Genomic DNA, 12,623 nt, shown 5'->3' with positions numbered 1-12,623 from the left:
ATGCTTGGAGAAGGGGGATGTGAAATGAGGAGCACAGCGGTGAAAAAGGGGGGCAAAGCATCCATATGCGAAGTATTTCCTCTGCAAGATGACAATGCGGTATCTCTGGCCAGCAAATGATGGTTAGCAGAGCCTCATGTACTTTGGAGATGGACAGCTTCAATCCTCAAGGCCATCAGCACCCTTTGTATTTGATCTCATGGTGAATTAGCAGCATGTGCTGTTAATAACATCAAAGGTTGCTGTGTCTGAGGGTTCACCCCCATCTCTCATCCTGTTCCTCCAACACAAGATATCTATTATATCCTGGCTACAGTCGTGGGTTCTCATGTAGTGAAGGTATCTGTGGTTTGGTTTGGGCTTTGGAGTCAAGAGCATCTGCAGTTGCTGTGGGCTGGTAGCGTCGGGTCAGGTTCCTGTTACAGACCTATCAGTGGGGCTTCCTGAACTGCACGTAGGAACGTCCCAGTTCACAGTACAATGCTTTGATACCAGCATATGTTTATTACTGTTGCTTGTTGGCTTTTCCTGGTATATTCCTGAATTTTCCCTGGAGTTACAGTAACTTTCTAAATGGTTGAAATGGGATGGGGTTACAGCAGCATCCATGCTTTGGTTTAAAACAAGGATAAACTCCTAGGCATTGAATTTTGGGGCTCATTCTGAAATGAGACAAAGATGAAACCAATCCTGCAAGGTCTGCATGAGTCCAAAACTTCCCTCTGCAGCCCAGTTTGGACACATATCCCAGACTGAACCCACGGTATAACGCTCTGCCATAGAATCATCATCACAGAATCCCAGCCTGGTTTGGGTTGGAAGGGACCTTAAAGCTCATCCGGTTCCAGCCCCTGTCATGGGCAGGGGCACATTCCAAGAGCAGCTTGCTCCAAGCCCCTGTGTCCAACCTGGTCCTGAACACTGCCAGCCACAACTTCTCGGGCAACCTGTCCCAGTGTGTCACCACCCTCACCATGGCTCCTCTGCCCCCACCTCTGCCCCCAGTTTCAGATCTCTTCAGCAATATGTTCTGCAGCAAACAAGGATTTCTGGGGCAGCTTCAGTAGGATCAGAACGATATCCCGGTGCCGCTTTGTGAGTGCGATGGATTCATTCAGCACAGCGCCCTGTGGCCATTCATATCTCTCTGATGATCAAATATATTTTGAATTATCAATCTGAGGTGGGTTTTTTTTTCCCCACCAGACAATACCCAACTGTATTGAAAGAGCCGTTGGGATCGAGCCAGAGAATTTGGCAGTGAGATACGGAACATTTGGGCTTTCAACGCTTAGGAACATATGGAAAGAGGTTTGGAAGATTGCCACGTGGGGTGGAACTTGGAAGATACTGCATTTCATCCTTCTTTTGCGGACAGAAGTAGAAGAAACTTTATCTTTTGGGGGGGATCCTCATTCCCCTTCATTTCCTATGATGTGCTGCTGCTCCGGAATTAACCACTCCGCAAGGTGTGAACAAAATCAGCTGCATGTTTATGGGCAACTGATTCATGAGGTCCCTCACAGGGAGGTGGAAACCAGGCTGGGGCTGTGTCCACTTTGGGAATTGGGCATCACTCTCAGACCCTGCACTTTGGTTATAGCCTGTTTGTTGCCACAAGTTCATTGTGGTTCTTTACCTTGCTCTTTCATGCGGCAGTTTGTTCCAACACATGCAGCCAAATAACGGTGAGACAGGGCAAGTTCCTGTTGTGTCTTTGCTAACAGCAGGCTGGGGGTCAGCAAGGTATCTCTAGATAAGAAAAGGAGTCAGTGAAGGCGAAGAAGATCGCATCCAAGAATAGGAACCGAGCGGGGAGGAATTGGTGACCAGTGTGGAGGAAAGAGCATCTCCTCCAAAGACATTCAAAGACCTTCAGCAATAGCTCTTAAAGACTGACCGTGTAAATCAGGAAAGCAAAAGGAAATGGGCAAACGCTGAATCATTTGAACAGGATTTCTTTCAGAATGAAGTATCTGCCTTTCTGAATAAAGCCTGGAAAAAGACCAGGTGAGTTTCAAGCACTTCTTAAGCCTCATATCCTGTGGCTGCGGCATCTCTGAGCCAGCTAAAATCCGATTTAGAATGGTTTTGATGTTTTCCTTCTTCTCACAACACATACTGTGAGAAACATCAGTTGTTTCTGCTTTCTGTGACCATAACGGCCCCAAGTTCCACAAGTGGGTATGTACTTTCCTTCCTGAGTTTCGCTTTTGGTGCCCATTTAGAAATCTTTTTGACCCTAACACAGCTATAACCATCATTTTCTTAGATTAAAAGGCACCAAAACTAATGTACAGAACAACCTCTCCGTAAATCCCATCTGCTCCGTGCTTCCTCGCATCTCCATTCCCATCTCTACTGATCTAAGAGGAATCGAAATGCTCTTCTATCAGCCCATTCTTTCTGTCTGATTCACGGACAGCTACCCCAGGTCGCTTCACACGGGGACAGTTTCATTTGCAGGGAAAAATACCGGTGGACGTTGAGCTCCTGGATTGTGGCACCGCTGCAAAAACATCAGGTTCCTCTTTACACCAAAGGGCCAGCAGTACGTGCTTGATCAGGCCGTCTGCTCATTGGAAATCAGGCAATATTTTGCCTAAAAGCATCTGGCAGTGGGGAATAACTCAGTAATAACTGATTATCAGGGCATCAGGATGCAAGCCCCGGCAGAAAGGCTGTAGGTGCAGTTAGAAGCCCTGGTGAGTAGTTGACTTTAGGGCCTTTCTTTTGCCCTTTTTCTTTACTTTAAGACCCCCTGAATTAGATGGAGGCTTTTCCATGGGGAAGACAGAAAGAACGACAAATGAAACGACAGCCAGCTCCTAATGTGTGAAGCTGCAATTTGCATACATCACGGCAGCTGCCGAGCCGGGCCCTATTACCTCCGCTGGAGGGTTAATTTAGCCCCAACTTCCCCATTTATTGAAATGAAAAAGCAGCGGGGGGCTGGCGCGTCCCGATGGCTGTCAGGAAACCTGGGAACCCTCTCGATAGAGCCAGGAAGAGATTTCGATTCCAAGGGGCTGCAGGGGAGCTGCCCCCAGGATCGGTGGCCAAGGGCGAGCACGAGATTGCCCTTAGTCTGCTCCAAAGGGCAACGCTCACCCTAAGCACCAATGTTGTATTGGGCTGACTGAAGAGAATAGATAAAGGGATTAAATGGAAATCTCTGTTGCTGTTTTTTCTCTCCCTATGTATCCAAACTGGCACTGTGTATACACACAACACGAGAGGGATGCGCAGCTGCTTGAGGAAGCCTGAGGAGGCCATGAAGATGCTGCGAGGGCTGGAGCAGCTCTGCTCTGGAGCCAGGCTGAGAGCTGGGTTTGTTCAGCCTCATTCCCTGTCCAGGAAGAATAAAGACTTTGGAAACTGGTCTGACTTTTCCCTTATAATTGGGTGTTTTTCCAAGAGGTGAATCCCTGGATTCAGCTGAGATTTAGAAGGGAAAGTCTGCTCACGCAGCGCTAGGATGTGCTGTGTGACTGGTGCAATGCAACCCTTGTTCTTAAACATCGAATTCCACACATTTTCCTCAAACACGGGTATATTCACACCAAATTTGTCTCTTCTGTCTCCGACACCTACTTCTTATCCTTGTTTTAAAATACACTGTGCTGAAAGATCGCCCATTTGTTGTATTCCCACAGATATTCTTCCCTTTGCCATTAACGAAGTTCAGCAGAAACTTTTGTCTTCGCCCACTTCTCCGCCATTCATTTTTATAATTAAGATCCCCATGACAACAGATGATATCAGAATGAAGGATTACGACTTAATTGCATGGAGAAGGTGAGAACTGGCTTGGCCTACAGCAAAGAAAGCTTTTCATTCTAGCAATTGCGAGCCCGATTCACGGCTGCGTTGCTCTGTGTGACTACAAAGAGACTGCCCAGCAGTCACCCCGCTGCAGGATGGGGTGTCCTGGGCATTTCAGTGCAGTGCAGGAGAAATAGTCAGGATTTCATAAGCAATAAATAGGAATTTGCCTTGAAAGCATCAATTCACGTTTTTATGAAACGGGCTCATTACAGAAATCAACAACCATAAAGGAAAACGTGATTGGAGGGCCATGAGGATGATCAGGGGCTGGAACACCTCCCGTATGAAGACAGGCTGAGGAAGTTGGGGCTGTTCAGCCTGGAGAAGAGAAGGCTGCGTGGAGACCTCAGAGCAGCTTCCAGTACCTGAAGGGGGCCTATAGGGATGCTGGGGAGGGACTCTTCATTAGGGACTGCAGTGACAGGACAAGGGGTAACGGGTTCAAACTGAAACAGGGGAAGTTTAGATTGGATCTAAGGAGGAAATTCTTTCCTGTGAGGGTGGTGAGGCACTGGAATGGGTTGCCCAGGGAGGTTGTGAGTGCTCCATCCCTGGCAGTGTTCAAGGCCAGGTTGGATGAAGCCTTGGGTGGGATGGTTTAGTGTGAGGTGTCCCTGCCCATGGCAGGGGGTTGGAACTGGATGATCTTGAGGTCCTTTCCAACCCACACTATTCTATGGTTCTGTGATTATTATGATGATAATGAAGTGGTGTCATATAAATAAAATTCACTGCATAAACACTCCATGTTAACCATCACCCTACCATAAACTGTTGCACGTAGCAGAGCAAGGCAATTTAGGGGATATGGTCTGGTTTTATCACAGCTGTGGCATTTCATCAGCCCACAGTTCCGTCTTGGCTCCTGTGAAAGCTGTCCTATCAGATTGGATACTTTTATTTCTAAGATAAAGCTGAACTTTTAATAAGAACAGTCTGGGAGTTTGGGCAATATATATCTCTGTAATGTGATCTATTGGATGCTGTGACAGGAGTAAACTTTAATCACTTTGATTTTTTCCCGGTTCTCTTCACAAATGAGATGAAATATGCTCTGTAAAATTGTGTACATCAGAATTTCCCCCGTAGAAACAACAACCTGCTATTAATAGCTGAGTATTCCTGAGCATTCCCTCTACGGCCTTCGGATAAGCTCTGTAATAAAACCATCAGACTAAAACCCTAGATAAGGAAATATATCTCCCTTTCAATTTTCTCAGAAGCTATCACGATTGATCAACCAATTAGTAGAGTGAATAAATAAATTAATGCCGTTTGAAAAAGAGCATTCTGATAACCCCTTGATGTCTTCCTCAACTGAACATACAGGGACATTAATCAATTTTATGACCCTAAATATTCCTTAATCTTTTTTCCATCTTTGCTTAACCATATGGAGATACAAACAGCGTATTATGGCCCTCTCGATTCCCCTTTAATTTACAGAGTACAAGATCCGCAGCTGAAGTAAATCAGCGCTGCCCCACTACTCTGGGTCTATTTAGTGGCTCTGCTTCTGATTTACACCAACACAAACAAGAAGATGGGCCTTAAAACGTGCAGGTAACACATTTGGTCAGGAATCCTTATTTTATACACAACTTAAGCTCTTTCTTAGTGATATAGCAAGGGCAGGAGGGAAAGAGTTTGGGGAGATTCCTCTCAGCTGTCGAGGCAGTGGCCTTGGTTTTGAGAGTGAATTGGATAGGGTCAACTAGCAACAGCATCTCCTCTGGTTCAGTGTGTCCTTATGTAGCCCTGTGCATGATATTAAAGCAGCTCCTCATCCCAGCCAGGAGCCCAGCACTGGCTATTTATAGCCCTGGCACCTTGTTGCTTGCCAGCAGCTCTGTGCTGCTGTGTGAGGTCCCTGTTTCTCCCTCCCACACAGTCTCACAGGTACCTGCAGCTCCTGGCGTCAGAAAGGTACATTTAACCCCCACTAAGGGCAGGAAAGAGAAGGGAATTTGGTGCTGGATGAGAATGGTTGCTTTGGGGTGCTGGATGTTTGGGACATTTGTGGGCAGGGGTGTGTGCCTTGGGGAACCCTTACAGATACTGGGGAAGGAGCTGTAGAACCTCTTGCTGGTGCCAAAACTGATGCTCTCTCAGTTCCTTATGGTGCCTCTCACATGGAAATGTGAGAGATCAGTTACAAAGTTAGCACTGGAATCCCCAAACAATGTCAAAATTGGGGTCTCTCTGCAGCTATATGGGGTTTGCCAGCAGTGTGGAAACAGAATCAGCCTGTGGATGCAGGAATCTCGGTGTCCGAGGTCTGTGCACAGGGGGTCTTTGCGTATTCCACAGGTCTGCAAACATCGAGACTTGTCTCTGGTAAGGAAGCTTGGAGCAACCGGGGCTTGGAGCAAGCTGCTCTAGTGGAAGGTGTCTGTGCCCATGGCAGGGGGTTGGGACTGGAGGAGCTTTAAGGTCCCTTCCAACCCAACTCAGTCTGATTCTTCCATCAAGGTATCTATATGTGCCTTGGCACCATCAAGAGCCTGGATAGTCTTAATATGAAGGTTCAGTGGAGCTTGCAGATTTAGTAGGTATCGAATACGTGTGTTAGTGCAGGGGCATTTTGGAGGTGATGCTGTGTTCTTGCCATGGGTTGCTCTGAGTTTTCTTTTCAGTGGGTATGGGCATACCCAGATACTTGCTTGGTAGTGATAGCAATCAAAACTAGAGGACTTTATGGGGAAGGCTGGATTTGAACAGTAACTATGAAGTGATGCCATCAAGTTATCAGGGTTTACAACTTGCAATTTGTTTTAGTTTCACTGCTGAGTGACAGGGATATTGAGGCTTTTACATACCATTGCTCGACAAACGGGTCTATACCTCAGGGCTTTATGTAAATATTAGCAATTAGAGTTCACATCCTTTTCTGTTGAGAAATGCAAAAAAAGGCACCTAGTTTCCACCAAATAATTAAGTTACTTCTGATTGTGATGCTCCCATCTCCAATGTCTGATATAATTGTTCCAGAAAGTGAGCCTTTCCTGCGCTCACCCCTATATTGAGATAAATGTAATAAGAGAAACCTCCAAGACCTTTGCCAGGCTGCTTAAATTGCTGCTGAAATATGTTTTAGAGTTACATTTTCCTTCTGCTGGCATCTGTCATTGGGTGTGTGAAAACCTTGTGCATCCTCCTTCTGTGAATGAGCACTTTGCCATTTCAATTAAGTTGGATATGCAAGAGAAACGATCTGCACATGTGAACTGTAAAAGGACTGGGCTCTGTAGGCATATATTTAGCTACTATTCTTCTCATGCAATTAATGCACGTAATTGGCTCAGACTGGGGTTTGTTTGTAGGCATTTGTTTGGGAGCAGAGCCACATCCATTTTCCACTTACATCATGGGATTCTTTTGACTGACTTCACTGGGCTTTGAATCAGGGTAAGATTAAGGTTGGGTGAAGGTGTATTTGCAAAGGTGGCCCACGGGGTCTTTCATTTGCAGCTGCTTTGATTTTTGTCGTGAATCTATAACAGTTTAAAAAAGGGGGAAAAAAAAGCCTGGTATTTGCTGAGATAGGATCAATGTTAATCCAATCCCACATCTAGGCCTCTGTCTTGGCAGTAAACGGAGCTCGAACTGTCAAATCTTCCCAGAAGCATAAACTACCCAAAGGCTTTGAAAACTGATCAAAGCATCTCCCGGTCTCCCATGGTCAAACGTGCTCCCAAACATGGATTCTGCAGCTCTGCAGGCTGCTTAGAAAGCTCCCTGTCGGGTGTCGACCTTCTCCCAGCCCCAAAAGCTGTGTTAAGTCCCATTCTAATTTCCTTTTAAATGAAGAGCAATGAAATGAGAAAGAACACAGAGAAGGTACTGCAGGAAGGACAGGCTGTAGCAGTCTGAGTGGAGATGTCTGCAGGCGGCAGGATGCTTCCAGCAGCAGGGATGCGGTGATGCACGCAGGGGGGCACAACACTGCCACAACCGTGTACATCCGCAGCAGCAGCCTGTAGGTCAGCAACCTGTCCTGCACTGAGAGCATCCTTTTACACACCCATGGACTGCAACTGGCATCCCATGAGGATGCTCAGCAGCACACGTCCCAGCAGGAGCTGGTTCATGCTTGGGTATCATGAGACCTCAGGCTGCTTTGACTCAGGCTCCTTAGTATCAGATGGCATGTGAAAATAAACGGGGTGGCACAGGGATTGAGGGAGAAAGAGTTAAAATCTCTCTCAGAAGGATTGTTTTACTTTATCTTACACAGGCAAATGGCACAGCTTGATTGGTAGTGTTCCCAGTTCCAAAATCTCAAGGTAAATCCCTGCCAGCAGTAAAACAACGGAGACCTTCTGAAATGTACCTGTGATGGGGCTGATCCTGGGATATGGATAGGGCTGAGCAAGGAGAGTTCCTTCTCTGGCTTTAATGCGAAGCAGATCACCTCACCTGGCAAACCTTTTAGAACTGCCTGAGCAATGTGAGGCTGAAGTTTTACCTTTAGAAGTGATGCAGACACTTCAGCTCCTAAATCGCACAGGGAGCACAGGTAGGACTTGGACTCTTAATTGGATGCCTTTCAAAACCTGAACATGCTAAATCTCTAAGTAACCAGCAACGGACAGAATATGGAAGACCTCAGAAAAGGTACCTTACTTGCTGGTAGTTATGGTGATACTTGAGACACATCCACAGCCTAATGTCTAATAGTCGCAGAGAACCATTTATTAGAAGCACTTACCTGGGTGCCCTCTCAAACCATATAGACATCCATTTCCTAAGAAGAACTGGATTTTCTCCCACTTGCTGTTCTGCCCCAAGTTTGTGCGTTTTATCGGGACAGAATGGATGAAATTCATTCAGGAAAGAATACCAAAGTCAAAGCAAAAGAGTAAGACTTCCCTGAAACTGTGAGTGACCTTTCCAGCACAGAGCTCTGGCCACAGACAAGAAACGCTTCCCAATCTGATCATCAATAATAGCTCTTTGAACCTGTTTTTTCAGCCAGTTACCAACTTAGGTTGATTCAGCCAATTGATTTCATCACAATGTGTAATGCTATCCTGTAGGACCATGTCAGTGATTTCACTCAAGACAAAATATCTAATTTATCCCCTATTATCCCTGAAAAAATGAAGACAATTTGATTGGGTTGACACAATTTGTTCCGGAGAAATATGTGCTGTAGCTGCTTCTATCATCTTATTAGCTTCTAAATTCTTAATCCAATCATGTAATAATTTCTTCAGGCACCTTTCCAGGTATCAGAATGAAGAGAGTAGTTCCCATTATCCTAGAGATATAGGAACATCTATAATTCCCTGGAAACCATCTTTCTATATCTTATTCTTATTACAGCTTTTCCCTGTATCAAGACGAGCATTATGACTTGCCCTTCCCGAGCACTGCAGGATCTTTTGCATGGTTTAAAATCTTGATCTTAAATGCCAGCACGGCCTTCATCATTAAACCTTGAGATTATAACGTTATTATCATCTGGGTACCGATTCCTGCCTCGCTGCGGCTGCCAGCCGAATGTCATAGTGCATACAATTAACAGATTTGCTTCTCGGCTTACTGATAACAAGGCAAGCACAAATAATTCATAGGCAGAGGCACGGGCTCTTTGATGTGCCTGGACTCTGGACCTCCCAGCACCTGAAGGGAGAGGCACAGGGCAGCCTCATTAAGGCAGAGAAGGGGGGAAATGAAGGCAGGAGAGCAAGAGGAGGCTGCAGGAGGTGCCCCTGCGCCCCATGCTGGGAGCTGTGACCCCTTCTGGGCCAGGTCCTGCAGCTCCCACCCTCCCACCATGGCTGGGAAAGAAGAGATTCCTTGGGATTGGGGAAAGAACAGGAAAAATCCGTACCCCAGACAGGAGGACAGACAAAATAATGTCTCTGATTACAAGGCAGCTTTTTTTTCCCAGAGGTTAAGGGAAGTTCCTGGTGAGATCCTTCCATCTGGTTTACGGGCCCTTTGCACTGGGGCAGTTCAAAGAGGCTGCAGTGTAACCGAGAATCGAGGACAGCATTTATTTATAGCGCGATAGCCTCATAAAAGCCGTAGAGCTGAGCTCACAGCAGCGTGCTTATTTATGTTTCGAACTGCTCATGCAGCACCCTCCTGCCTTGCAAAACGTGTGCTGTGGCTCCCGCATGAACGTATGTGTGACTCTTCATGAGGTTCATGACACAAAGGCAAGGAAAAGAGGGATTTGCCTGACAAACCAGCTGATGGCAAAATTGAAGGAGGAGCAGAACTGGAGGGACATGAATAGCCCAGCTCTGAAATAAAGTAGCAGCAAATGAAGATTCGCACCTGAATTAGTTTTTCAATAGAAGGAAAGAACATCGAAACCCTCTGAATAAGGCAGTAACTCTGATTTCGGTTCCCGGTGACATTAGAAAGGATTTGAGCCTTGCAATAGAGATTTTATAACGACAACCCAGCCCCTGGCACAATCCCAGTATAGTGTCTCACTGCAAATTATATTTGTATCACATTTATCCTTTCTTTTAATATCAATGTACCGCCTTTCTGCCTCCGTAACCCAGAGGGGAAAGCAAAGCAGCTCCATTTCATTATTACTCTCTAATAGTCTTCCCAGTGATATAAAGGAGAATATTAATATCCTTCCAATGACCTCACCTAAACACTGCTAAAAGCCAGGGGGGACTGACAAGTTTGTAGCTAATGCACGGGGATGAATTTCTGGAGTTAATGAAAGGATCTCACCCCTGGGTTTTAAGCCTGTTTTCTTTTTAACCTTTTAGCTTCAGTTTCCCCAGCTGTAGGATGGAGACAGTAGAATTACATAGAAGTCTACAGCACGATTTTATTGAGTATGGCTCAGTCAGGAGCTTGGTGTGCTAGCAAAGCAAGCAGAGGAAGAGGGTACTTTCTGATGAGGAAAGGCAAAGAGTGCCTTTTTGATAGTGTAAGGTGCCCAAGCTCTGCTTGTAGCTCTGGCTGGGGAAGCAGAGCTGCTCTGTGGACTGAGATCACCCCACACTGGGTGCAGGTGGGCAGCGCCCTTCATCGTGGGTAGTGGGTGTTATCCCTCAGTAGTGCAGAAATGGCATGAGCTGTGTTGTGCTTTAGGATTCCTATTGCTAATGTCTTAATCATGAAAGAGAGGAGAAAAGGCTGTGAGCATGCTGTGCCAGATATCCTTATCACTGGGAAATGAACACGTAACATTCACAGATCCGATGAACAGAGTAATCCAGGACAAAGTGTTGCTTTTAAGGAAGCGAAATTAACAGTGAAAGAAAACTTAAAGGTGACCAGCAAAGGAAGCGAAATCACAACTCGGTTCTATACGCTGCTTCTTCCTGATCTGTACAAAAGTCTGGGAAAGATGATGATGATTAATCATCTCGCTTGTTCTTCACATTAGAAATGCACATTTTGTCCATTCTGGAAAAGCTGGAGGATGTGCGAGGCTCTGACATCACAAAAGAGAAAGGAGAGGAGCTGATCATTTTGGTTAACCCTGGTTAGTCAGATTGCTGAACAGCATTGGGCCCTGGTTGCTGGTTATTAACACTTTCATCCAGTTGAGAGCAAACATCCTGCTTAAAGACACTGAGGCTCATCTGCTTGAAGATGTGTGTGTTTTTAATACATGATCTTTGAGATGCGGGGTGGTTCCTTTATCAAAATGCAGTGAAAAACGACTATTAGAAGGTGATAAAATAGCACAAGGGGAAAGCAATAAACTGGCCATCTAATTATCATGTAGGAGTAAAAAGTAAAACAGTTTCTATCTCATAAAAGGCTTCTACTGACAGTAAGGACTACTCCAGAGGCAGTCATAGAATTATAGAATCATAGAATCATAGAATAGTGTGGGTTGGAAAGGACCTCAAGATCATCCAGTTCCAGCCCCCCTGCCATGGGCAGGGACACCTCACACTAAACCATCCCACACAAGGCTTCATCCAACCTGGCCTTGAACACTGCCAGGGATGGAGCACTCACAACCTCCCTGGGCAACCCATTCCAGTGCCTCACCACCCTCACAGGAAAGAATTTCCTCCTTAGATCCAATCTAAACTTCCCCTGTTTAAGTTTTAACCTGTTACCCCTTGTCCTGTCACTACAGTCGATTCAGGATTAAGACCTACATCTTCTTGAATGCAGTATTTCAATTCAATGGAGCCAAGAAGAAAAAGATTCTAGGTTTTGAAATACCATCACTTTGTATTTTGTACTAAACTTTACTGCCTTGGATTTTTGAAAGTACCATAAGACGAGCTCAGAGCTTGGCCCACATTCAGACTATGAATTCCATGTTTTGTCTTCCAAATCCATTTATAACCCAGATTCATTTCTCAGATTTGTTGCTTGTAGTTCCAGCTTTGGAATATGGAAAGAATTGATAAAATCAAGGCAACGCTGGTTTTTAAGCACGCCTGGCTTTTAATTTGGCACCGAAGGTTTCAAAGAATTTCATACACTGGTTTTCTGTGTTGATGCATATTTCTTTAATGAAACTCAGGCTACTTCTGGTGCTTCCGGGATTTGAGAAAACCAGCTCAATCTGCCGTACAAGACCCTGATCCCACAAGAATTGAAGCTGTGAGGAATGTTACTCATTTGAATAGTCTCATTAAGCAACTTATGTCATGTTTACAATGTGTTTTAAACGTGGTTATACCACAGCTTCAGGACTAAGTTGTGTATTGGTGATTCATGACATGAGCCAAGAGAAGTCTAATTTTCTTTAAATACTCACAAATCCTGGCGGGGTGTTATTGAATATTAAAGTGTTGATTTTCATTTTATTTTGTCCTGTAGATCTTGAGCCTGAGGCCGTA

General features: G+C 45.4%; 1 protein-coding gene across 1 annotated transcript in view; it reads right to left on the bottom strand.

The window, feature by feature from the left end:
* The window catches only part of MGLL (monoglyceride lipase), an 86,100-nt gene that overhangs the window by 58,051 nt on the left and 15,426 nt on the right, over nucleotides 1-12,623 (bottom strand). The window lies entirely within an intron of this gene.

This window comes from Lathamus discolor, chromosome 7 (genome assembly GCF_037157495.1).
Source record: "Lathamus discolor isolate bLatDis1 chromosome 7, bLatDis1.hap1, whole genome shotgun sequence".
Classification (NCBI taxonomy): domain Eukaryota; kingdom Metazoa; phylum Chordata; class Aves; order Psittaciformes; family Psittacidae; genus Lathamus; species Lathamus discolor.
This window is presented reverse-complemented; position numbering and strand designations above follow the sequence as displayed.